This window comes from Giraffa tippelskirchi, chromosome 1, assembly GCF_054371585.1.
Source record: "Giraffa tippelskirchi isolate mGirTip1 chromosome 1, T2T-mGirTip1v1.2.pri, whole genome shotgun sequence".
Classification (NCBI taxonomy): Eukaryota; Metazoa; Chordata; class Mammalia; order Artiodactyla; family Giraffidae; genus Giraffa; species Giraffa tippelskirchi.
The window spans coordinates 170,897,510-170,922,275 of record NC_137275.1 but is presented as its reverse complement, the minus strand read 5'-3'; the positions used below and the strand labels follow the sequence as shown (position 1 = coordinate 170,922,275).

Genomic DNA, 24,766 nt, shown 5'->3' with positions numbered 1-24,766 from the left:
TGATGCAGGGCGGAAATTAGATACTGAAGAGATCTCCAAACAGAAGCCAAATAAACAGAGGGAAGTGCTTTGGAAGGGACAGGCCAACAGATTAAGATCCCTGTAGCTAATACCGACTGCATTAAAAAGGACCTACAGATCTTGAAAAGTATAAGCAGGAATAAGGATCTATCTAAAACTGAGCAGATCCCACACTGCTCACAACAGCTCCAGAGAAAGTCCGGGATATATATATTTTTTACTATTATTATTTTTTTTAATTTTTTTTTAATTTTTTTTTTTAATTAAAAAAATTTTTTTTTCTCTTCTTTCCTTTTTCTTCAAGTCCTCTATTACACCTTTAAGTTTCATTTTCATAACCCACTATTAACTTGCAAAAAAAAAAAAAAAACCCTATTTTTGAAGCAAACTACATACATATATCTTATACCTTTTGTGTTTTTTTTTTTTAATGTTTTTTTCCTGTTCTACATTTTTTTACTGTTTCTTTTTTTACTGTTTTACTGTTTTTTTTTCTTTTTACACTGTTCCCTTTTTTCTTTTTTTTTTTTTTTTTTTTAGATTGTAAGTTTTATAAGAGTCTAACCTCTACTCTAGATTTTTAATCTGTGTTTTACATATTTGATATCAACTTTGTACATTTAAGAACCCAATCTTTAGGACCCATTTTTACTCAGGAGTGTGATCACTGGCCTGATCACTCTGTCCCCCTATTGATGCTCTTTCTTCTCCCCCAGGGAAGCTCTATCTCCCACCCTCCTCCTTCTCTTCTCAACCCAATTCTGTGAATCTCTGAGGGTGTTCTGGGTACCGGAGAACACTTCAGGAACAGGATACTGCCCAGATCTCTCTCTCCCCTCTTAATTCCTCCCTTTCTACTCATGCTCACCTCTGTTACCTTCCTCCCCCCTCTCTATGTATCTCTGTGAATCACTCTGAGGGTTCCAAACTGTGGAAAGCACAGAGGGAAGTGCTTACTGGCTAGATTGCTCTCTCCACATTTGAATTCCCCTCTTCCCCTCCTGGTCACTACAACCCACCCCCCCCACCTCATCTCTCCATGTAACTCAGTGAACCTTTCTGGGTATCCCTCACTGTGGAGAATCTTTTCACCATTAACCTAAAAGTTTTATTATTGAGGCTGTATGGAAGGAGAAGTCTTGAGGCTATTGCAAGAATAAGACTGAAAGCCAGGGGAAACATTAATTAATAAGAGACCATCCAATAGCCTCCATAAATTCACTGAAACCAAGCTCCACCCAAGAGATAATAAGTTCCAGAGCAAGACATACCACGCAAATTCTCCAGCAACGCAGGAACATAGACCTGAGCATCAATATACAGGCTGCCCAGAGGCACACCAAATCCATAGACATCTCAAAAATTAATACTGGTCACTCCATTACACTCAAGAGAGCAGAAATCCAGCTCCACCCACCAGAACACCGACACAAGCTCCCCCAACCAGGAAACCTTGACAAGCCACCTGTCCAACCCCAACCGCAGTGAGGAACCTCCACAACAAAGAGGAACTTCATACTACCAGAATACAGAAGGGCCACGCCTAACACAGCAATCTAAACAAGATGAAAAGGCAGAGAAATACTCAGCAAGTAAAGGAAAATGAGAAATGCCCACAAAGCCAAACAAAAGAGGAGGAGATAGGGAATCTATCCGAAAAAGAATTTAGAATAAGGGTAATAAAAATGATCCAAAATCTTGAAAGCAAAATGGAGTTACAGATAAATAGCCTGGAGACAAAGATTGAGAAGATGCAAGAAATGTTTATCAAGGACTTAGAAGAAATAAAAAGGAATCAATATAGAATGAATAATGAAATAAAGGAGATAAAAGACACTCTGGAGGGAACCAACAGTAGAATAACGGAGGCAGAAGATAGGATAAGTGAGGTAGAAGATAGAATGATGGAAATAAACGAAGCAGAGAGGAAAAAAGAAAAAAGAATCAAAAGAAATGAGGAAAACCTCCGGGACCTCTGGGACAATATGAAACGCCCCAACATTCGAATCATAGGAGTCCCAGAAGAAGAAGATAAAAGGAAAGGCCATGAAAAAATACTCGAGGAGATAATAGTTGAGAATTTCCCTAAATTGAGGAAAGAAATAGTCACAGAAGTCCAAGAAACCCAGAGAGTTCCAAACAGGATAAACCCAAGGCGAAACACCCCAAGACACATATTAATCAAATTAACAAAGATCAAACACAAAGAACAAATATTAAAAGCAGCAAGGGAAAAACAACAAATAACACACAAGGGGATCCCCATAAGGATAACAGCTGATCTTTCAATAGAAACCCTTCAGGCTAGAAGGGAATGGCAGGACATACTTAAAGTAATGAAAGAGAATAATCTACAACCCAGATTACTGTACCCAGCAAGGATCTCATTCAGATATGAAGGAGAATTCAAAAGCTTTACAGACAAGCAAGAGCTGAGGGAATTCAGCACCACCAAACCAGCTCTCCAGCAAATGCTAAAGGATCTTCTCTAAACAGGAAACACAGAAAGGATGTTTCAACACGAACTCAAAACAACAAAGTAAATGGCAACGGGATCATACTTATCAATAATTACCTTAAATGTAAATGGGTTGAATGCCCCAACCAAAAGGCAAAGGGTTGCTGAATGGATACAAAAACAAGACCCCTATATATGCTGTCTACAAGAGACCCACCTCAAAACTAGGGACACACACAGGCTGAAAGTGAAAGGGTGGAAAAACATATTCCATGCAAACGGAGACCAAAAGAAAGCAGGAGTCGCAATACTCATTTCAGATAAAATAGACTTTAAAATAAAGGATGTGAAAAGGGACAAAGAAGGACACTACATAAAGATCAAAGGATCAATTCAAGAAGAAGACATAACAATCATAAATATATATGCACCCAACATAGGAGCACCACAATATATAAGGCAAATACTAACAAGTATGAAAGGGGAAATTAACAATAACACAATAATAGTGGGAGACTTTAATACTCCACTCACGCATATGGATAGATCAACTAAACAGAAAATTAACAAGGAAACACAAACTTTAAATGATACAATAGACAAATTAGATTTAATTGATATTTACAGGAGTTTCCACCCCAAAACAATCAATTTTACCTTTTTCTCAAGTGCACATGGAACTTTCTCCAGGATAGATCACATCCTGGGCCATAAATCTAGCCTTGGTAAATTCAAAAAAATTGAAATCATCCCAGCCATCTTCTCTGACCACAATGCAGTAAGATTAGACCTCAATTACAGGAAAAAAACTATTAAAAGTTCCAACATATGGAGGCTAAACAACACGCTTCTGAATAACCAACAAATCACAGAAGAAATCAAAAAAGAAATAAAATTATGCATAGAAACGAATGAAAATGAAAACACAACAACCCAAAACCTATGGGACACTGTAAAAGCAATACTAAGGGGAAGGTTCATAGCAATACAGGCGTACCTCAAGAAACAAGAAAAAAATCAAATAAATCAACTAACTCTACACCTAAAGCAACTAGAGAAGGAAGAAATGAAAAACCCCAGGGTCAGTAGAAGGAAAGAAATCTTAAAAATTAGGGCAGAAATAAATGCAAAAGAAACAAAAGAGACCATAGCAAAAATCAACAAAACTAAAAGCTGGTTTTTCGAGAAGATAAACAAAATTGATAAGCCATTAGCCAGACTCATCAAGAAACAAAGGGAGAAGAATCAGATCAACAAAATTAGAAATGAAAATGGAGAGATCACAACAGATTCCACAGAAATACAAAGGATCATAAGAGACTACTACCAACAGCTATATGCCAATAAAATGGACAACTTGGAAGAAATGGACAAATTCTTAGAAAAGTATAACTTTCCAAAACTGAACCAGGAAGAAATAGAAGATCTTAACAGACCCATCACAAGCACGGAAATCGAAAGTGTAATCAGAAAACTTCCAGCAAACAAAAGCCCAGGACCAGACGGCTTCACAGCGGAATTCTACCAAAAATTTAGAGAAGAGCTAACACCTATCCTGCTCAAACTCTTCCAGAAAATTGCAGAAGATGGTAAACTTCCAAACTCATTCTATGAGGCCACCATCACCCTAATTCCAAAACTAGACAAAGATGTCACAAAAAAGGAAAACTACAGGCCAATATCACTGATGAACATAGATGCAAAAATCCTTAATAAAATTCTAGCAAACAGAATCCAACATCATATTAAAAAGATCATACATCATGACCAAGTGGGCTTTATCCCAGGAATGCAAGGTTTTTTTAACATCCGCAAATCAATCAATGTAATACACCACATTAACAAATTGAAAGAAAAAAACCATATGGTTATCTCAATAGATGCAGAAAAAGCCTTTGACAAAATTCAGCATCCATTTATGATTAAAACCCTCCAGAAAGCAGGAATAGAAGGAACATATCTCAACATAATAAAAGCTATATATGACAAACCCACAGCAAACATTATCCTCAATGGTGAAAAATTGAAAGCATTTCCCCTAAAGTCAGGAACAAGGCAAGGATGCCCACTTTCACCACTACTATTCAACATAGTTTTGGAAGTTTTGGCCACAGCAATCAGAGCTGAAAAAGAAATAAAAGGAATACAGATAGGAAAAGAAGAAGTAAAACTCTCACTGTTTGCAGATGACATGATCCTCTACATAGAAAACCCTAAAGACTCTACTAGAAAATTACTAGAGTTGATCAATGAATATAGTAAAGTTGCAGGATATAAAATTAACACACAGAAATCCCTTGCATTCCTATACTCCAATAATGAGAAAACAGAAAGAGAAATTAAGGAAACAATACCATTCACCATTGCATCAAAAAGAATAAAATACTTAGGAATATATCTACCTAAAGAAACAAAAGACTTATATATAGAAAACTATAAAACACTGATGAAAGAAATCAAAGAGGACACAAACAGATGGAGAAATATACCGTGTTCATGGATTGGAAGAATTAATATAGTGAAAATGAGTATTCTACCCAAAGCAATCTACAGATTCAATGCAATCCCTATCAAGCTACCAATGGTATTTTTCACAGAACTAGAACAAATCATCTCACAATTTGTATGGAAATATAAGAAACCTCGAATAGCCAAAGCAATCTTGAGGAAGAAGAATGGAACTGGAGGAATCAACCTGCCTGACTTCAGACTCTACTACAAAGCCACAGTCATCAAGACAGTATGGTACTGGCACAAAGATAGAAATATAGATCAATGGAACAAAATAGAAAGCCCAGAGATAAACCCACGCACATATGGACACCTTATCTTCGACAAAGGAGGCCAGAATATACAATGGAGAAAAGACAATCTCTTTAACAAGTGGTGCTGGGAAAACTGGTCAACCACTTGTAAAAGAATGAAACTAGAACACTTCCTAACACCGTACACAAAAATAAACTCAAAATGGATTAAAGATCTAAACGTAAGACCAGAAACAATAAAACTCCTAGAGGAAAACATAGGCAAAACACTCTCCGACATAAATCACAGCAGGATCCTCCATGACCCACCTCCCAGAATATTGGAAATAAAAGCAAAAATAAACAAATGGGACCTAATTAAAATTAAAAGCTTTTGCACAACAAAGGAAACTATAAACAAGGTGAAAAGACAGCCTTCAGAATGGGAGAAAATAATAGCAAATGAAGCAACAGACAAACAATTAATCTCAAAAATATACAAGCAACTTCTGCAGCTGAATTCCCGAAAAATAAATGACCCAATCAAAAAATGGGCCAAAGAACTAAACAGACATTTCTCCAAAGAAGACATACAGATGGCTAACAAACACATGAAAAGATGCTCAACATCACTCATTATTAGAGAAATGCAAATCAAAACCACAATGAGGTATCATTTCACACCAGTCAGAATGGCTGCTATCCAAAAGTCTACAAGCAATAAATGCTGGAGAGGGTGTGGAGAAAAGGGAACCCTCTTACACTGTTGGTGGGAATGCAAACTAGTACAGCCACTATGGAGAACAGTGTGGAGATTCCTTAAAAAACTGGGAATAGAACTGCCATATGACCCAGCAATCCCACTGCTGGGCATATACACCGAGGAAACCAGAATTGAAAGAGACGCGTGTACCCCAATGTTCATCGCAGCACTGTTTACAATAGCCAGGACATGGAAGCAACCTAGATGTCCATCAGCAGATGAATGGATAAGGAAGCTGTGGTACATATACACAATGGAATATTACTCAGCCATTAAAAAAAATACATTTGAACCGGTTCTACTGAGATGGATGAAACTGGAGCCCATTATACAGAGTGAAGTAAGCCAGAAAGAAAAACAACAATACAGTATACTAATGCATATATATGGAATCTGAAAGATGGTAACGATAACCCTATATGCGGGACAGAATGAGAGACACAGATGCATGGAACAATTTTATGGACTCTGAGGGAGAAGGTGAGGGTGGGCCGTTCTGGGAGAATGGCATTGAGACATGTGTATTGTCATATGTGAAACAGAGCACCATTCCATGTTCGATGCATGTGACAAGGGCTCGGGGCCGGGGCAGTGGGATGATCCAGAGGGATGGGAGGGGGAGGGAGGTGGGTGGGGGGTTCGGGAAGGGGAACACATGTAAACCCATGGCTGATTCTTGTCAATGTATGGCAAAAACTATTACAATATTGTAAAGTAATTAGCCCCCAAGTAAAATAAATAAATTTATAAAAAAAAAAAAAAAAAAAAAAAAAAAAAAAGAGTGCACATGCTACAACTAAAAGGTCCTTTATGCCACAATGAAGACCTGGGGCAGCTAAATAAATAAATAAAAGCATCTGTACCTTTTGTTTAAAATTATTTCCTCACCAGAATAATAATTCCCAAATGTCCATACTGGTTAGCACCATTTTCTTATAAAGAGAATGAACGAATTTTGTATAGTTTCATAGTGGTTATTCGCCATCATTAAAAGTAATTCATGATCATTTTCTAAAAACTGGAAAATACAGAATAATAGGAAAGGTAAACAGTCTCTCCTGGTATCACCACCGGAACGCACACACAAGTAACATTCTGGCAGGAACTCGATGTTTGTGTGACATACTCAAGATCACTCAGCTGGTGAATCAGCACTGGAACAAAAACACAGACCAATGGTCCTGCATATTTGAATTTTCCTGATGCTGGTCACTGATACCTCTTGTTCTAATTGATTTTCTCAACATACAAAATAAAATAGCTTAATTTTCTGTCTCAGGAAACATACATGCTTATTGAAAAATAGAAAGTATAGAGGAGAGGGTAAAATCACCCAGTCTTACCATTCAATCACATCATTGTTTATTAATACATTATAATGCATTTATCTGGAAAATCTTTCCATATATGTCATCATGAATTTTTTATGTATGTAGAGAGAAAGGGAGGCAGAGTTTGTGTTCTGATTATCTCTCCATGTCCAAAATTCTTTTTGATAATTTCCTAGAAGTACTATACCTCAGCTGAAAAAAAAAATTTAAATTGTTGCCAAATATTGCTAAACCACCTAAGGAATAATTACATTAATTTAGACTGTCACTGTGTGTGAGACACTGCATTTCTCCACATGCTGTCAGAGATTAACAGAACTGGTTATTAGTTAAAATGGTTAAGGACAGATTTTAACAAGTAATATGTTATTGCAATAGGGAAGGAGGTTCGGTGTAAACTGAAGTCAGCTTTGATTGGTGCAGAGGTAATTGGGTGTTTTAAAGAGAAAATGAAGGAGAAGAGAGGAAGGTGAACTCGGGCTCAGCAGAGTCAGGGAAGTGAAAAATCAGAGTGGGTCAATGTCAGTGCTGATTATGACAGCTGTGTCTGCCAGGCGGCAGTTACTGAAACCAGGAGTCAACCCCCTCACAGAGACTGGGAAACAGGCCCCAGCCTTCCTGATGAATGCATTTTAGTGGAATGGCTTTCAGGTCCTTTAGAAAGACATTCCTGAATTGGAGGGGATAGGATATATCTCAAAGGGACAGAGGAAGGATTCACAGTTGTAAGGCCTTTTTACTAAATGCTCCAAGAAAGGGGGCTCAGAGGTCAAGAGTCAGGTGTTGGCTAGAACCAACAGAAAACTCTTTTGATAGCCTTGAGTTTTCTCAGGCAGGCAATTTAAGAGGAACTTGGGTCATCCTAGGGATGTGACCTGGAGCAGTTAGAAACTGTGTCAGTGTTGAAGTCTTTTAATGTGGGGGGAGAGGGGTTGACAAAACCATTTGTGTTGAGAATTTGTAGTTTTCATAGGCCAAGGTTGAGACCCAGTCAAGAAGAGGGCTCAGAGGAGCCTGGCTAGAATCTAGTCAAGGAAAAAAAATCTTTGTCAATACTTGTTGATATAGGGCTTTGATATGTTTTTAATTTTGATCATTCTGAAAGCAAAAAAAAGTTACCATTGTTTTTTTCTTCTTTTTTTTTTGATGCCATTGTTTTTAATTGCATTTTCTTGAAACTAGTAAAACTGAACTCCTTTATATATTTATCTCCTGTTATCTGTATTTCTTCTTCTGTGGATTGACTGTTTATATCCTCTACCCATTTTTTTAAGTTGAGATACTTACTTTTCTACCTACTGATTTGCAAGAGATAGTGTTTTAGTTTGAAAATCTGAGAATTTTTCTTAATACACTTGGCATTTAATAACCTATCCTAGGCCACAATGCCCTGAAGACACTCAAAACACTATTCTTGTGGCTGTAAGGATCAAATCAAGAGATGTTTCACCAATAAACTCAGTCAGGTGCCCTACTATCTACCCCCACATTTTGTCCCTGAGGTTCTCCTGAAGAAGCAGGCCACGATGGGGCTCCCAGCTCCTGATGGCATGTACATGTCTCTGGACTGTAGATCAGACTCATAAGTTCAACAAGCTATGCTTCTTTGACCTCTGATAAAGCCTAAAAATCCTGACGACAAGCCTCTTCCTCTCCCTGCACCTTTCCCTCCTCCCAGGCTATACAGGGCACAGAACAATCCATTATACATAGAATGGAAAGAATGCAATGCTGTGATAGAATGCAAGTCCATCTCAAAAAGCTGTCAACTTCCTGTTTTTCTAGTTGACTAGTTAATAATGTTATGGACAGAATGACCTAGAGTCTGGTTTGCAGATATATTAACTCAATGGATTGACAGTCATGAAGAATAAAGAAAGGATATATTTAAGGACTGATCTGGCCCACTTCTTTCTCATACTAAAGAGATGAGAAGTCTTCAAGCTCATGAGAAGGTTGGAAGACACCAAAGGCCAGCCTTCTGAAAATGCAGGTCCCTCTAAGGTCACGAGGAATGTTGACATTCTCAAGTCAATCCTGAGGAACGCTGGAATGACCAATAGGCTCAGAAGAAACAGAAGCCTCACTCCCAGTCTCCACCTTAAATAAGTAGAGATGCCTCATAAATGAAAAATATTATGCAGGAAAAGACTTTCTCCAAGCCAAGAACAGGAGTCAAGGGACTACCCACTGGCCCAAAGTTTAGAGAATGTGGTGTGAGTAAAGAAGCATTGATCAAGCAGGAAAGAAAGTGATCCACAGGTTCAGCACTTGATGTGCTGTGCTTAGTCGCTCAGTCATGTCCAGCTCTTTGTGACTCCATGGACTGTACCCCGCCAGGCTCCTCTGTCCATGGGGATTCTCCAGGCAAGAATACTGCAGTAGGTTGCCATGCCCTCCTCCAGGGGATCTTCTTAACCCAGGGACCAAACCCAGGTCTCCCACAAGGTAGGAGGATTCTTTACCATCTGAACCACCAGAGAAGCCCACAGCACTTGATAGTATTAATATTTACTTTCTTTATAATCTGTATGTGGCTTCCATCTTTCCTTTCCTTTTCTCCCCAGTGTGAGAAGATCTAAGAGGTCAGGAGGTACTGTCATAACAGTCTTTGACGAAGAAATGCCTTTTGACCCCTAGGTGACTTGGAAATTAGATCTCACATAAGGATATAAGTAATGGAAGCACAAACAGAAACTCCTGCTATATTTTTAATTTTAATCTTCCTCCCAAAATTAAAAAAAAAAGGTAACAGCTGTTTGTTGTAAAAATTTCAGGCAAAGACATATTTAAAGGAATGTCCCCTCTATCATTGATTTCTATATTACAAATGACTTCAAAACAATAATTTACTCACTTTGCTCATTAATCTACAATTTGCGTAGGACTTTGTAGGGATGGCTTATCCCTGTTCCACACAGCACCTGCCAGGGCAACTTGGCCAGAGGCTGGGGTATCCACTCACAAGTCTGACTCACCTAGATGGCAAGTTGTTTAAAAAGTCAGACAGATTTAAAGATACAACTCTCATGAGGATATATTACCCAGATGGTTTTTAAAGAAAAATGAGAATCATAAATGAAAAGAACAAAGTAGTCTCCTCCCACTTATTAAAATATAATATTTTAAAGTTAAAAACTTGACTTTCACAGAACTATAAAGTGAATAGGTGCCAAAGATTTATTCAACTCATTAATTAATTACATTAATTATTAAATAAGATGTTAAGACTGACTAAATGGATTAAAAACCAGTAATGTATATAGCAAGAAAAAGCCAAGAGAGTTCTAGAAAAACATCTATTTCTGCTTTATTGACTATGCCAAAGTCTTTGCCTGTGTGGATCACAATAAACTGTGGAAAATTCTTCAAGAGATGGGAACACCAGACCACCTGACCTGCCTCTTGAGAAACCTGTATGCAGGTCAGGAAGCAACAGTTAGAGCTGGACATGGAACAACAGACTGGTTCCAAATAGGAAAAGGAGCACGTCAAGGCTGTATATTGTCACCCTGCTTATTTAACTTATATGCAGAGTACATCATGAGAAATGCTGGGCTGGATGAAACACAAGCTGGAATCAAGATTGCCGGGAGAAATATCAATAACCTCAGATATGCAGATGACACCACTCTCATGGCAGAAAGTGAAGAAGAACTAAAGAACCTCTTGATGAAAGTGAAATAGGAGAGTGAAAAAGTTGGCTTAAAGCTCAACATTCAGAAAACTAAGATCATAGCATCTGGTCCCATCACTTCATGGCAAATAGATGGGGAAACAGTGGAAACAGTGGCTGACTTTATTTTTGGGGCTCCAAAATCACTGCAGATGGTGATTTAAGCCATGAAATTAAAAGATGCTTGCTCTTGGAAGGAAAGTTATGACCAACCTGGACAGCATATTAAAAAGCAGAGACATTACTTTGTCAACAAAGGTCTGTCTTGTCAAGGCTATGGTTTTTCAAGTGGTCATGTATGGATGTGAGAGTTGGACAGTGAAGAAAGCTGAGCGCCGAAGAATTGATGCTTTTGAATTGTGGTGTTGGAGAAGACTCTTGAGAGTCCCTTGTACTGCAAGGAGATCCAACCAGTCCATCCTAAAGGAGGTCAGTCCTGGGTGTTCATTGGAAGGACTGATGCTGAAGCTGAAACTCCAATACTTTGGCCACCTCATGAGAACAGCTGACTCATTTGAAAAGACCCTGATGCTGGGAAAGATTAAGGGCAGGAGGAGAAGGGGACGACAGAAGATGAGATGGTTGGATGGCACCACCGACTCAATGGACATGGGTTTGGGTGAACTCCGGGAGTCGGTGACGGACAGGGAGGCCTGGCGTGCTGCGGTTCATGGGGCCGCAAAGAGTTGGACACGACTGAGCAACTGAACTGAACTGAATGTATACAGCATATCAGGACTGATGAAATGAATTTTCTAATAGCTGATTCTTAATCAGCTACTACCCAATGAGGCAACAAAATGCCATGTTTGGAGTTGTCATTTCTACTGGAAGAAGTCAATTGTATCTCTACTGAATAATGCTCGTTTCTGGGGAAATGACTTCCATAGCTCAGGCTCAGTTTATGTACAGAATGAACCGTCCCTCCACAAACCCATTGTCCAAGACGGGCATGTGCCCCAGGCCAAGTCAAAAGGAGCATTGCATTCTCTCAGTGAGAGATGCAGACACAAATGTGTCCCCCAACTGGAGTCTGAAAGACATAGTCAGACTTGGCTGGGACTTTTGTAGGAGACACTGCATTTTCAGGGGCACTTGATCCTGGAAGGTTTATGGTCTGAACCTGCTGCCAGGTGTCCTGGTATTACAGAGAGCCTGAAAAGGCAGAAGTACATGAGGATGGTGACAAACAATGGTATCTTGATGACTTGAATTGCACCCTGCATACCTGCTGCACAACTACAGCCCTAATCCCAGACTTCTCAGTTATAGTCAATATATTTCCATTCTTTGGTTAGTTTAAGCCAAGTAAATGGATTCCTCACAATAGAGTTCTCCAGCCCTGGCTTCTCCTTCTATGCTAGCCCACTAAACATATATTCATATTCACTTCTCTGTGCTTCAATTTCCCTTCTATCAAAAGAATAAACAATACAAACAAAGAGTTGTCAAGATTAAATACATAATAAACCCAAATATAATATACTTTTACAATGCTAAAGCAAAAGAAATATCACATAACTTTTCCTAAATTAAATTCTATCTAGTACTGTTCATTACTACAACATGAACCCTCCCAATATCAGTCATTATTGGATGTTCTTTAACTCTTGAGTGTTACAATCTGTCAAAAAATTACCTAGGAAAGACTGTTTGGTCTTTGGTATACCATGGTTGCTACCGGGATATTTGTTATCCAAGACCATGCATTCTACACACAGGTAGGTGGCTCCACAACCTCTTTGTCATCTAGGGGATTAAGCAAATTTCACGCAGCTCCTGAGACTAAAGTGCTGATCACAGACCTGTAGCAAGTATATCAGCTCATCCATCAGGAGTCCTACTGGCTGCTAGGACACTTGCATACAAGATACTGATGCTTGTAAAGTCCTCCGCCCACTTTTCCTCAAGCCCCTGGAGCCACTGCTAATCTTGGACAGCTCTCTCTCTTTCAAGCCAGTGACTCCATCTCCAGGTCATCTCTGCCCGCTGAGGAACACCCGGCTAAATTCACCTCCCACACAAGAGCCTGGATCACAGTATATAACAGATGCCCTGTAACTTCTGATCTGGGCAGGGAAACACACAAAGAAATTAACAACCGGTGGTAGGCAGCCTCCAAGAGGACTCCCGGTGGTCCCCACCTCCTGGTCCTCACACCCCTGTGTAATCCTCTCCCCTTGAGTGTGGGCTAGACCTAGTGACTCCCTCCTGACAAACGGAATACAACAGAAGTGATAAAATGACACCTCCAAAATTAGCTTATAAAACAACAGGAACGTCTGGTCTTGTTTGATCTTACTCTCCCTCACTGCTCTGAGGGAAGCCAGAGGCCAAACTATGAACTTCCCCAAAGAAGATCCCACGTGGCAAGGAACTAATATCTAGGACCACAGCCAGAGAGAACCCAAGGCTTGCCAAAAGCCACGTGAGTGAACTTGGAAGCAGATGGATTCTCCCCAAGATTCGCCTTGAGATGACTATAACCCTGGCCAAAGCCTGGAGTGCAGCCTCAACAGGGACCCTGAGCCAGCTACGCAGCTGACTCCTGACTGACAGAAACTGTGAGATCAGAAATGGTGCTTGCTGTGATTTACATCGGAGAGTGTTTTGCCTATGTTTTCCTCAACTAAAATAAATAAATTAATTAAAAAAAAATTACAAAGAAGAAATGGTGCTTGTTTTAAGACTTACTAAGATTTGGGATCATTTGGTACACAGTATCGTATTACTAATATGCCACTTTCAGGATCACAAGTCTAGAATTGCCTAGAAAAGCAAGTGAAATTACCTTTTCCTTTCTTTGAAAATCTATTCAGACAGGGACTAGGGAACAGCAATAAATAGCTTGGTAACTTACCCCATGACAACCACAAGCAAATTACTTGAAGTGATTCAAGAGGGCTAACAAGAAGCTCTACCAAGGGAAATTACCACCTTCTGGCATCGACAGTCCAAACTTCATCCCACAGTGAAGATAATCGGCACGCTTCTAAGTCCCTCCAGTCGAAAGCAAGAAACAAGAGCCTGAGGCTCAGGGGAAGGGCAGGGAGGCAGGGGCTACACGACCCTTCAACTGCCCCTGGGATCCCTAAACAAACCCAGACCTGTTCCCATGTCCGTGAGAAAATAACAAGTTTCAGTCTAGGTGCTCAGGGTTAATGGAATTTCTAGATAAAAGTCGTCAAAGGCTAGAACTCCTGTCCCTAAAAGAGAACCCTGTCCTAAATGGGAAGATTCTGGAGCAGTTCTGAGAATGAAAGCCTGCCATGAAGACTGCCTCCAGGAACAGGAGCCCCTTAGACAGCTCTGGACACAGAGGGAGTAACTGTGGGTCCAAGAGGCGGGATTATGGGACTCAGCCATGGTCTCCACCACCAGGGAATCAGAACATTCACGCACAGGGTGTGGGGCAGGCTTGCTGTGTAGGCTCCCCGACTGCCTTGGTGCTCAATGTCAGGGGCTCCTGCAGAAACCCAACCCTATACAAGGCTAATCATGGAGCCTAGATTGGCACCACACTGTGAGCCCTGAACGTGGACAGAATGCATCTGAAAAGGTTTTCTGGTCAAATATGTTCTTAGCACTCCACCATTATTCAGTCAACAGCTTCCCTGCTTGTGTGAACCCTCCTGTTTATCCATGTGGGCAACAGACGGGATAGGGAAGGGAAACCCACTGCTGGAAGCAGAACGAGACTGAGGCATCCTTCCTAGATGCTTCTGCCTTGCCACTCGTGACAAGTCTTGTACTATCCCCTAGAGGCTGGAAATCCTGATTACGGAGAGAAGCAAAGATTGGGATCCAGTAATGACTTCCTCAGGGCCAGCGTCTGAGGTGTTTTAAGCCGCTGCCTCACCTTTGGTGAGCATCTGGTATATGAGAAAGATCACCGACATGAGAGTCACATCCCCTGAGTTCTCCAGTCATGGCTTTTCTACCTAACGGATGGGTGACCGAACATCTCTGAACTTCAACTGAAAAAATCAAATTAAATGAGAACACTTCTGGTTTTTAGTCCAGACTGTAAGGAACTTGGGAGTTGTCTCTCCTGTCTACACACACAAAAAAAGATGAACAAATTGCAGACTAGTAACCCTTATCTCCCCAAAGAACTGAGGTCACAGGCCAAACATCTGCCCCCCCAAACTGAAGAGACCAACAAACAGATACAGAGAATCATAATTTATTGGAACAGAAATCCAAGAGCAGAAATCTTGGAGAGAACCAGAACCCAGGTAGGGAAACCTAAATATAACTGACAAATTGTTGGAGACTCAGTGTACAACTCTGAGAGTTAGAAATCCTCACCTTTTGTAAGTTTTATGTCCAGGAGCCCCACTAACTTTTCACAGTGAAGATCAGAGAAAAACTCCTTAGTGCTTCCAGCAGGAAGGGAAAGTGGCTGTTTTTATTTATGCCCAGAACATGTTGTTCTACAAAGGACTGCCTTTAAGAGTTTTACTAGACCCTAACCTACTGGGATTTTACCAGAGCCTGGAGATGGAAAATATTCAAATCCAGTCCCCTCTAAGCCTTCCTGTCTCAGCTAACAGAGAAAAACAAATGAAACTGCAAAGCATTGGTGAAGGTCAGCACAGGCACACTAAAGACTGAGACCTAATCATAGGAGCAGAGAGCACTTCCTCCCTCCCGTCATCCACCCTACCCCCACCCCCCATCGCATCACAGGGCTCCTGTGATAGGGGAACACGATGGAAAGAACTGTGTGTCTCAGGAAAGAGTTAAGAAGTCTCTAGGGAAACTCAGGGACAATGAAAGAGACAAAAACAAGGATGTCAGTGGACAAGGAGCCTCTCACAGCTACATCAAACAGTAAACACAGCCTAATGCCAGATCAACATAAATCCTAATTCAGCTCCTTTTACTCAGTACATCATGCCCAGTTTTCAACCCAAACTTGTAAAACATCCTAAAAGATAAGTGAAATGATGGATGTGCAATATTATAGACTAGATTATCTAAAGCAGAAATGAATTTTTCTATACCTTAAGCTAGTTTGCTCTCTAAGCCTGCCCCACCTGACAGGAACTGAAGGTTGCTTTTCTAGGGGCATTTTCCAGAAGCCAGAGTAGTTGAATAGCCTGGGGGAGCCAGGATGAGCTGTACTGCCCTAACTTCTCCACTCCTCTGGAGCATAAATGGCAGTGTTAGTATACCAGATGGCTCCAGTGGCTTGTTTGTGATACATTCAGGCTATGGACCTGAAGGTTGGCCTTTGGCTTAGCCTGGAGCTTGAGATCTAAGTCCACCTGCCCACAACCTGGAATCAGAACCCCAGAGTCTAGTCAGCCTGGCTCCAAGAGGCCTCAGTGGCCCTAGTGAGACAAGCCTGGGGTCGGGGTTCATGAGTTGGTACTTAGGCCAGGGTCATTTGCTTTGCCTAAGGGTCAGCAGCTGGGTTCATGTTCTTCTACAGCCAAGAGCCTCTCAGCCCTCTAGGTGGGGGAAACAAATGGAAACCCATGGCCTGGGCCCTTCCCCTTGCCCTCCTGCTGCTTGCTGAATAATAAATAGAACTGTTTTCTTTAAAAAAGTGTTTTTTTTAGGTGGGAGATTGATAACCTGATAAGATGAAGTAAGATCAGAAGACTAGACCAGGAACCAAGTTTAACTGGGTAACACGATGTAGTGTCTGAATGATTTGTGGCTAGATAGGAAAGGACATGTCATCAGAGTAGGAAACAGACCACTAAAAAATTGAAACACAGTGGCAGAGAGACCCCCTTTGGTGAGGGAGAAGAAAAGGACACTGATGGGGTGGGTACAACATAAGAGAGGGTGGTGGCCAGAGATGAGAAGGTCAAGGTTAGAGAGGACTCTGGCCAGGAAGCTGAGTGTCCCAGGGGGACCAATCAGGAGCAGTGTCTTCCACCAGCTTCCACAACACAGGAAGTTTAGCTCCCCTGGGTGTTGGGCGGCACCCCTGGCTGCAGTGAGCTTGATGGAAAGTCTGCAGAAAGCTGTCTTCAACAGGGAGTTACCAAGGTGGCCAATGGAAACAGAAAGGACCACCTGAGCCAGGAGCACAGCAGGGAACAAGACAGCAGCCAAATTCACATGCTCCCATGTCCCCAGGTCATTGTAGTCCTTCAAACTCACTCCAAGGCTTTCTTTCACCCTGTCCTCCCCGGGAGTCTCTCTCCTCTGTTCATCCAGGTTCTACTGGATTGTACAGAGATCCTGGGTAGCACAAGCTGTGCTGGGAAGAAGGATACAGGAAGGAAGGGAAGAGATTAATCACCATTTCCACAGAGACAGTGAGTCTGGGTTCAGGTCAGACGCTTTCAGGCATGTTTCCAAGCTGGGAAATAGGAGCCCAGGTGACATGGGGTGAAGACAGAAACAAAGGGATCCCACAGGAGGCTAAACAGCCCTTTAGGGAAAGATTCTCCAACCCCATGAAGTGCTGACTCACCCAGCTGTCATCTGCACCCCCACCCTCTCTGCTTCACTTCCGACAGCCTCACTTTAACTCAGACTCAATGGGACTTGATTTCAATCCTCCCCAGACACTCCCAGGTGGCTTCCTCTGACCCTACAGTCACGGGTGTGATGTTCAGCCTTCCCTAGAGGTGTAGATGTGGTCCACCCCCTTATCCACTGCCTCTTCCTCCAACAGGAGCTTGTTTCTCTCCATTCACCAGAGCCTCTCTTGAGGAGGCCCTGCAAGCAGCATGAGGAAGCTTCTAGACTCTCTCCTCCACCATGATGAACAGGAGCACCTGGAGAGAACAGTCATCAATGGAGACAATTTCCGAATTTAGGAGAATGAGACAAGGTCGGGCTGAGGTCAGGCCACCCAGTAAGGTCTGGGAACATCTTAGAGACACTTGTTGACAACAGGACACAACAGTCGTCCAGCCCTTTGGGACCAATGAAGGTAAATGAGTATCCCACCCATAGGCTGCAAGGCAGCAGGCAAGGAGACAGTTCTTCCAGGGTGTCCTTGTCTGCTCAGCGAGTCTGGGTGACAACTGTCCTGGTCTTTGGTGGTTCTTTCCCACTGGAGTCCCTTCTCTCTTACTCAGGGGGACATCTCATGGCCCCTCAGTCCTAACACAGGCTAAGGGATTCCCACTCCTTCCCTGCCCAGAGCCTGTCCAACCCCAAGGTCCCAGAAGTCACTGTAGGAAGAGTTGGGAAGAGATGAGAAGAGACACACAAAAGCAGTTCTCCTGAGCCAGGGCACAGATGAATGACAGATCTGTTACAGACAAAGCTAATACGGAGGGAAAAAACTAGACAGGGAGACAGAGAAAGATAGAGTATATACCATCAAATATGTAACCTCGTCAGTTACATGTTAGAAGTATTGACAGGTTAATAGAAACTGTATAAACAATAGGTATTTTGTTGAGAAGCTGGAAAGTAGGAGGGAAGATTTAGGAAACCCTTTATAGAGAAAGCAACCATAGTGTGAATAAAAACAAACAAAAGATATTTCCACATACAACTGCAATTACTCTCTTAAGAGGACTGATTATGATAAAAGAAGGTCTCACGTGTCATGTTAGGATAGCACAGATGTACAGGTTGATACTGAGTTGGGAGAAATGAATTGTGCTGTAAAAAATGAAAGAGGAATGGGAGTGGTGGTGAGACAGAATTCACAGCACTTAGCCCAAGAGAGAATCTGCAATAAAACAACCACTGACAGAGAGTTTAAATTTTGATTGTGGTGAGGGCTCACACCTCTTTGTTACTGTCTTTGTTACCCTGACAGTTTCTTTAAGAAAGGGTACCTTGCTCTGCGTAGAAGTGGATTCTTTGGGGCAAACTTACAAAGAGTAAACTTACAAAGAGTCCTATGGCTAGCTTGATGTAAGGTCAAAAAAGGTCACATGGGGAAGTTGTCCTTGAGGACAGCGGAGGATATAAATGTAATTTCCTGGGAATTTGCAAAAAATCCTGGGAAAACTTCAAACTTGAAGGCTGTGGAATTAGTAAAGATCACCAACTGGTAAAGTTGGACCCTGATATAATCGGGGTTATGTGTGGAATATGTAGAATACTGCACTAAAGTAAAATGAATATAATGGTGAAAAGTTGAAAGCCTTTCCACTAAAATCTGGAACAAGACAAGGATGCCCACTCTCACCTCTTCTATTCAACACAGTATTGGAAGTCCCAACCACAGCAATCAGAAAAGAAAAATAAATAAATAAAAGGTATCCAAATTGGAAGGGAAAGGGTAAAATTGTTCTTATACACAGATGACATGATACTGTAGATAGAAAACCTAAAGGTTCCACACAAAAACTACTAGAACTGATAAACAAATTTAGCAAAGTAGCAGGATACAAGACTAATACACAGAAATTAGTTGTACTTCTTTACACTAACAATGAAATACCAGAAAAGGAATGCAAACAAACAGTATCTTTTAAAATTGAACTCCAAAAAATAAAATACTTAGGAATGAACCTGACCAAGGAGGTGAAAGACATACACACTGAGAACTATAAAACATTAATAAAGGAAATTGAAGATGATTCAAAGAAATGGAAATACATTCCATGCTCTTTGATTGGAAGAATTAATATTGTTAAAATTGTCAAACAACCCAAAGCAATCTACAGATTTAAGGTGATCCCTATCAAATTACCCAGGACATTTTTCATAGAACTAGAATAAATAATCCTAAAATTCACATGAAACTAGAAAAGGTCCAGAATTTCCAAAGCAATCCTGAGGGGGGAGAAAAAAACATAGCAGGAGGCATAATCCTCTCAGACTTCAGACAATATTACAAAGCTACAAAAATCAAAACAGTGTAGTATTGAAACAAAAACAAAAATATGCATGAATGGAATGGAATAGACAACTCAGAAATAACCCGTTACCCTTATGGTCAATTAATCTTCTACAAAGGAGGCAAGAACATACAATGGGAAAAAGTCTACCTCAAGTGGTGTTGGGAAAGTTGGACAGCCGCATGTAAATCAATGAAGTTAGAACACAGCCTCACACCATACATAAAAATAAACTCAAAATGGCTTAAAGACTTAAACATAAGACATGACATCATAAAACTCCTAGAAGAGACCATAGGCAGTACATTCTTTGTAATAAATTGTAACAATGTTTTCTCAGATTAGTCTCCCAAGGTAATAGGAATAAAAAAAAAAATAAACCAATGGGATTTGGTTTGGATCAAACTTACAAGCTTTTGCACAGAAAGGATACCACAAACAAAATAAAAAGACAGAATGTGAAAAAATATTTGTAAATAATGTGATAGACAAGGACTTAATTTCCAAAGTATACAAGCAGCTTATACAATTCAACAACAGCAAAAACACAAACAACCCAATCCAAAAATGGGCAGAAGACCTAAACAGACATTTCTCCAAAGAAGACCAATAGGCATATGAAAAGATGCTCAATATTGCTAATTATTAGAGGAATGCAAATCAAAACTACAATGAGGTATCATCTTACACCGGTCAGAATGCTCATCATTTAAAAAGTCTACAAATAACAAATGCTGGAGAGGGTGTGGAGAAAAGAGAATCCTCCTACATTGTTGGTAGAAATGTAAGTTGGTAGAGTCACTATGGAAAACAGTATGTACGTTCCTCAGAAAACTAAAACTAAAATTATCATTTGATCTGGCAGTCCCACTCCTGGTCATATATCCAGACAAAACTATAATTCAAAAAGATACAAGCACCCCACTATGTTCATAGCAGCCCTATTCACAATAGCCAAGATATGGGAGCAACCTAAATGTCCACTGACAGATGAATGGATAAAGAAGATGTGGAACATTGATTCCAGGTCAACCTCTAACTACAGCAGAGGAGGGATGGACCACTGGTTCAGCTCCAGCATCTGCAGAGAGCAAGAAGATTTAGAGGAGGGGGTTGCCTTTTGAATTTCTGGCTGGGAGGAACTATCATCCACATTTTATAAGATAAGGAAACTAAAGTATATGAGCAAAAATATCACATATCAAATTAGACAATTATTAAGACATTGAAGCTGAAACTCCAATACTTTGGCCACCTCATGCGAAGAGCTGACTCATTGGAAAAGACCCTAATGCTGGGTAGGATTGGGGGCAGGAGGAGAAGGGGACGACAGAGGATGAGATGGTTGGATGGCATCACCGACTCGATGGACATGGGTTTGGGTAGACTCCGGGAGTTGGTGATGGACAGAGAGGCCTGGCGTGCTGCGGTTCATGGGGTCGCAAAGAGTCGGACACGACTGAGCGACTGAACTGAACTGAACTGAAGATAATGTTTCCCTTTCTCTTATGTATTCCTTTAAGGAATCCCTAAGATCACAGAAACAACTAGCAGGTGGTAGTATCTGCAATTGAACCCAGATCTGTCTGTCTTCAAAACCTGGCTCTAGACTCTCATTTTCTCAAAATGTGGCTTGAAACATGAGCATCACCTAAGGGTAGGGCCAGCTCTATAATACATATGGCTCAGTACAAAATCAAAATGTGAGTCCTTTGTTCAAAAAGCAGGAAAAACATACCATGGTACTGAATATAAAGTTTTTTCGTTCCTCCACAGCCCCTCAAATTGTTGCAGTGTTTTATATTTGCTATTTAATGTCATTCTAAGTACAGACACTTTAAGATTTAAAATTTCTAGCATGGATTTCCCATTTATCCTTTTATCATGCAATGCCAGTTTTAAATGGAAAAGTAAATATAATTCAAATGTGGAATCATACAATTTGTATTTTGCAATTGTACACACAGATGAATTTTGTTCTTCACAGAACAGTGGAAACACTGAATATATCAACTGCGATTCTACCTCTTAATAAGCACATATTCTATGAACAATCTGTACCTTCTCTTTCCTGATGAATAAGGAAGGAGTGAAAGGAAATGAAACTTTCCCTTTCTTTCTGCAGCATCATTTTTAGCGTTAAGTGGCTGGCTTAATAAAGAGAAGCAACATAAAAGGGTATGAAATGGTTCCTTGGTTATTCATGTGTCTTAGAACATCATTTCCTTCTATCTGGTTCACAGCACTCTCTGGTTCCAAGCATGTCAGTGCTCCTAACCTTCCTAAGTCTTAACATAACACATTCCCCTCTACTTGCTTTGAGACCTGAGGAACTCCCACCAGAATTCACACTCATGGGTCATTTCCCATTGGAGTACCCAGTGGTGTCATAGCAAGAGACAAGGGACAAGCATATTCATGCTGCACTGCATGCATCTGCTCCATTCTCACACAGGCCACACTGGACCATCCAGCTTTACCTTCAAAACACAAGTTCAAACTGAAATTATTAACAATTTCAAGAGGGTTACAGTAGACCATGAAACCAAGCTCAGTTCCCTTCTGAGCACAGGGCCCTGTGAGACTACACAGGTTTCAGCCCATGATGCTGGCTTTGGCTGGGAGCCTGCTAGAAATGCAGGTTCTCAGGCTTCCCCCAAACCTACTGACTCCATCTGCACCTCAGTAAGATCCTCAGGTGGTCTGTGGTGTGTGCAAATCTAGTCTAGAAGACTCTGTCTCTCTGGCTGCATGCTGACCTTATGGCCTGGCTAGGTAAGTGGAAATGTTTTCTCTGGTCTGCCCCATCCCTCTGTCTTCTTACCTTTGGGCCAACCTGCAGCTCCTCCAGGATGTTATCAACCTGATGGTCTGCTAACTCTTCTGAAAATTTACATATGAGGCTCTGCTGAAATCCCAGGTTTCATCTGCCTTCATCTAAGACCTGTGTATATTCATGAATCCCTGAGGCAAGAAAGAAACCACAAAATCATATTTCAGGGGCTGAGCCAGAGGTGGCGCTCTCCCAAAAGATGAAATTCTTATTAATTTATATTTCAGTGGGTAATTGAGATGTCTTTATTATTGAGAATTCAAAAGTAAAGATCCTGTTTTCCCCCATGTTTGCTGTTTCATTCCATTTATTTCCCTACTTTTGCTAGTTTTAAATATTCCCAGAGTGTATGAAGATTTACTATACTTCTTCTTTTACTTTTGCTTGAGATTTCCTCATGATCAAAAGTCAAAGAGATAGTAATAACCTTCCAGAAAATCTTTAAAAGAAGAAGAAAGGGAGAGAAGAGAGTGGAAAATGTAAATCTCTTTAACACTGAAGGCCTTCCTAAGAATAATAATTTTAAAAAAAGAACTTAAATCAGAATTAGGAAGCTTTATCTTCTTGTTTCACTTTCAACCTCAGAAATAAAATAGAATCACTCTTCAGCTAAAATAGAATCACCACTCGGCTTAGGAGCAGAGCTTCACTGCACTTCTGCGTCATAAACCGATATATTTTCTTACACAACAGTGGCTCCTCTCCATCTGTGTAAGAGAGCAGGTTTTTTGGTTTTTTTTTTTTTTAAGGAAAACACAAAAGGAGAAAGAGAAAAGAGAAGAGAAAAAAAGAGAGGTTTTGAAAAGACATCTGTCATTCCTTTGACGGGAATGGCCTCTGATCTCCCCAGAACTTCACAGTTAAGCCCACAAGAAAATATCCTCCAATGGCCAAGCTTGTCAGAAGCCAATATTGGCTCAGTAGCTGCTCATAATCTTTCAGTACCTTTCTGACATCTAGACACCTGAATTCAAAAACCAAGCTTGAGTGTTCCCTGACCAGAACTGGAAAAGGCACACAGAAAGGTCGCATTCCCACCCTAGGGTTAGAAGTGAGGAAGCAGCACAGAGGCAGTGAGGGGGCAAGATCTGGATCCACAGAGAGAGTGCGGAGCATTCCTTGGACTCCCGAAGGCCTTGGGCTTTTCAACAATGTCACTCCCCACCCCCCCAAGGCTGGAGCAACAAAGAAACAGCTCCTTGGAGTTGGGTTTTTATCGTATATGTGTGCTATAAAGTATTTCCTTATACCTTTTCCTGCTTGCACAATGGTTGCATTCTCTTTTGGATCACCACCTGGGGACATTTAGTAGCATGAGTGACAGGGACATTTTAAATTCATGGGAAATACAAAACTCCCTTTGTGGGCATGGGTTTCAGCTGCCGCCTCAGGTAACAAGAGTTGAGCTAAGTTTTCCTTCGTCTTCTTTCCTTATACACTGATTCTCTGGCCAAGATGCTATCAAGTAGCCTGCTGACCCACAGACCAGGGGAGAGGAGGAAATAGAAAGCAAGTTAATTCACCAGACAGAGAGCTGGATATCTGGATCAGGAGACAACTGCACTTCCAAAGCCAGATCAAAGTCAAGTTTAAATAGTTAAGTCCTGCTTCAAAAGCTGTAGGCAGAGAAATACGAGTGGATCTGGGCTGGACTTGGAAGTGGGGAACTCTCATTTTTCCTCCTCCATTTTTCCAGGATCTGGAGCTAGCAGGTTCTGGGGTGGAAGTTCCCACCATCTGCAGTGCAGGCCCTCCAGTGAGTCAGACCTTGGTTCAAATCTTGTGATTGCCCTTGGGCAAGTTAATGTCTCTGAACCTCAATATCTTCATCCATAAGATGGGGACAATACTACCACCTATCTCATTGACTTTCCAGGAGGAATCAATGAAACAATAGATGCAGTTGCTGAACAGACTACATAGAGCTTAATAACAAACAGCAGCAGTGAGAGTGGTAGTTGTTGTTTTTAAAGGGAAGCTACTGCCCAGAAGCACAGCCTCACATGTTTACAAAGGACAAAGAGGAAGGGTCATCACGATCTGGTGAGGCCCTGAGTTACTCACTCTCCATGTAACTAACCCAAGGTCTGGGCAGCAAGCTACAGGCCCGGGTCATAAGCAGGTAGATCCACACCACTGCCTTCATGAGCAACAGCCTCTTCC

At 41.0% G+C, this 24,766-nt stretch overlaps 1 protein-coding gene across 24 annotated transcripts in view; it reads right to left on the bottom strand.

Annotated features, from left to right (window-relative positions):
• The window catches only part of GCNT1 (glucosaminyl (N-acetyl) transferase 1), a 258,795-nt gene that overhangs the window by 78,104 nt on the left and 155,925 nt on the right, over window positions 1–24,766 (bottom strand). For 11 of the 24 annotated variants that reach the window (XR_014058405.1, XR_014058407.1, XR_014058375.1 and 8 more), the window contains one exon: window positions 22,595–22,734. The exons of the other annotated variants lie outside the window; for them this stretch is intronic. The gene's annotated coding sequence lies outside the window, so the exon portion shown is untranslated. The remainder of the gene's footprint in view (window positions 1–22,594; window positions 22,735–24,766) is intronic. 24 annotated transcript variants of the gene reach the window in all.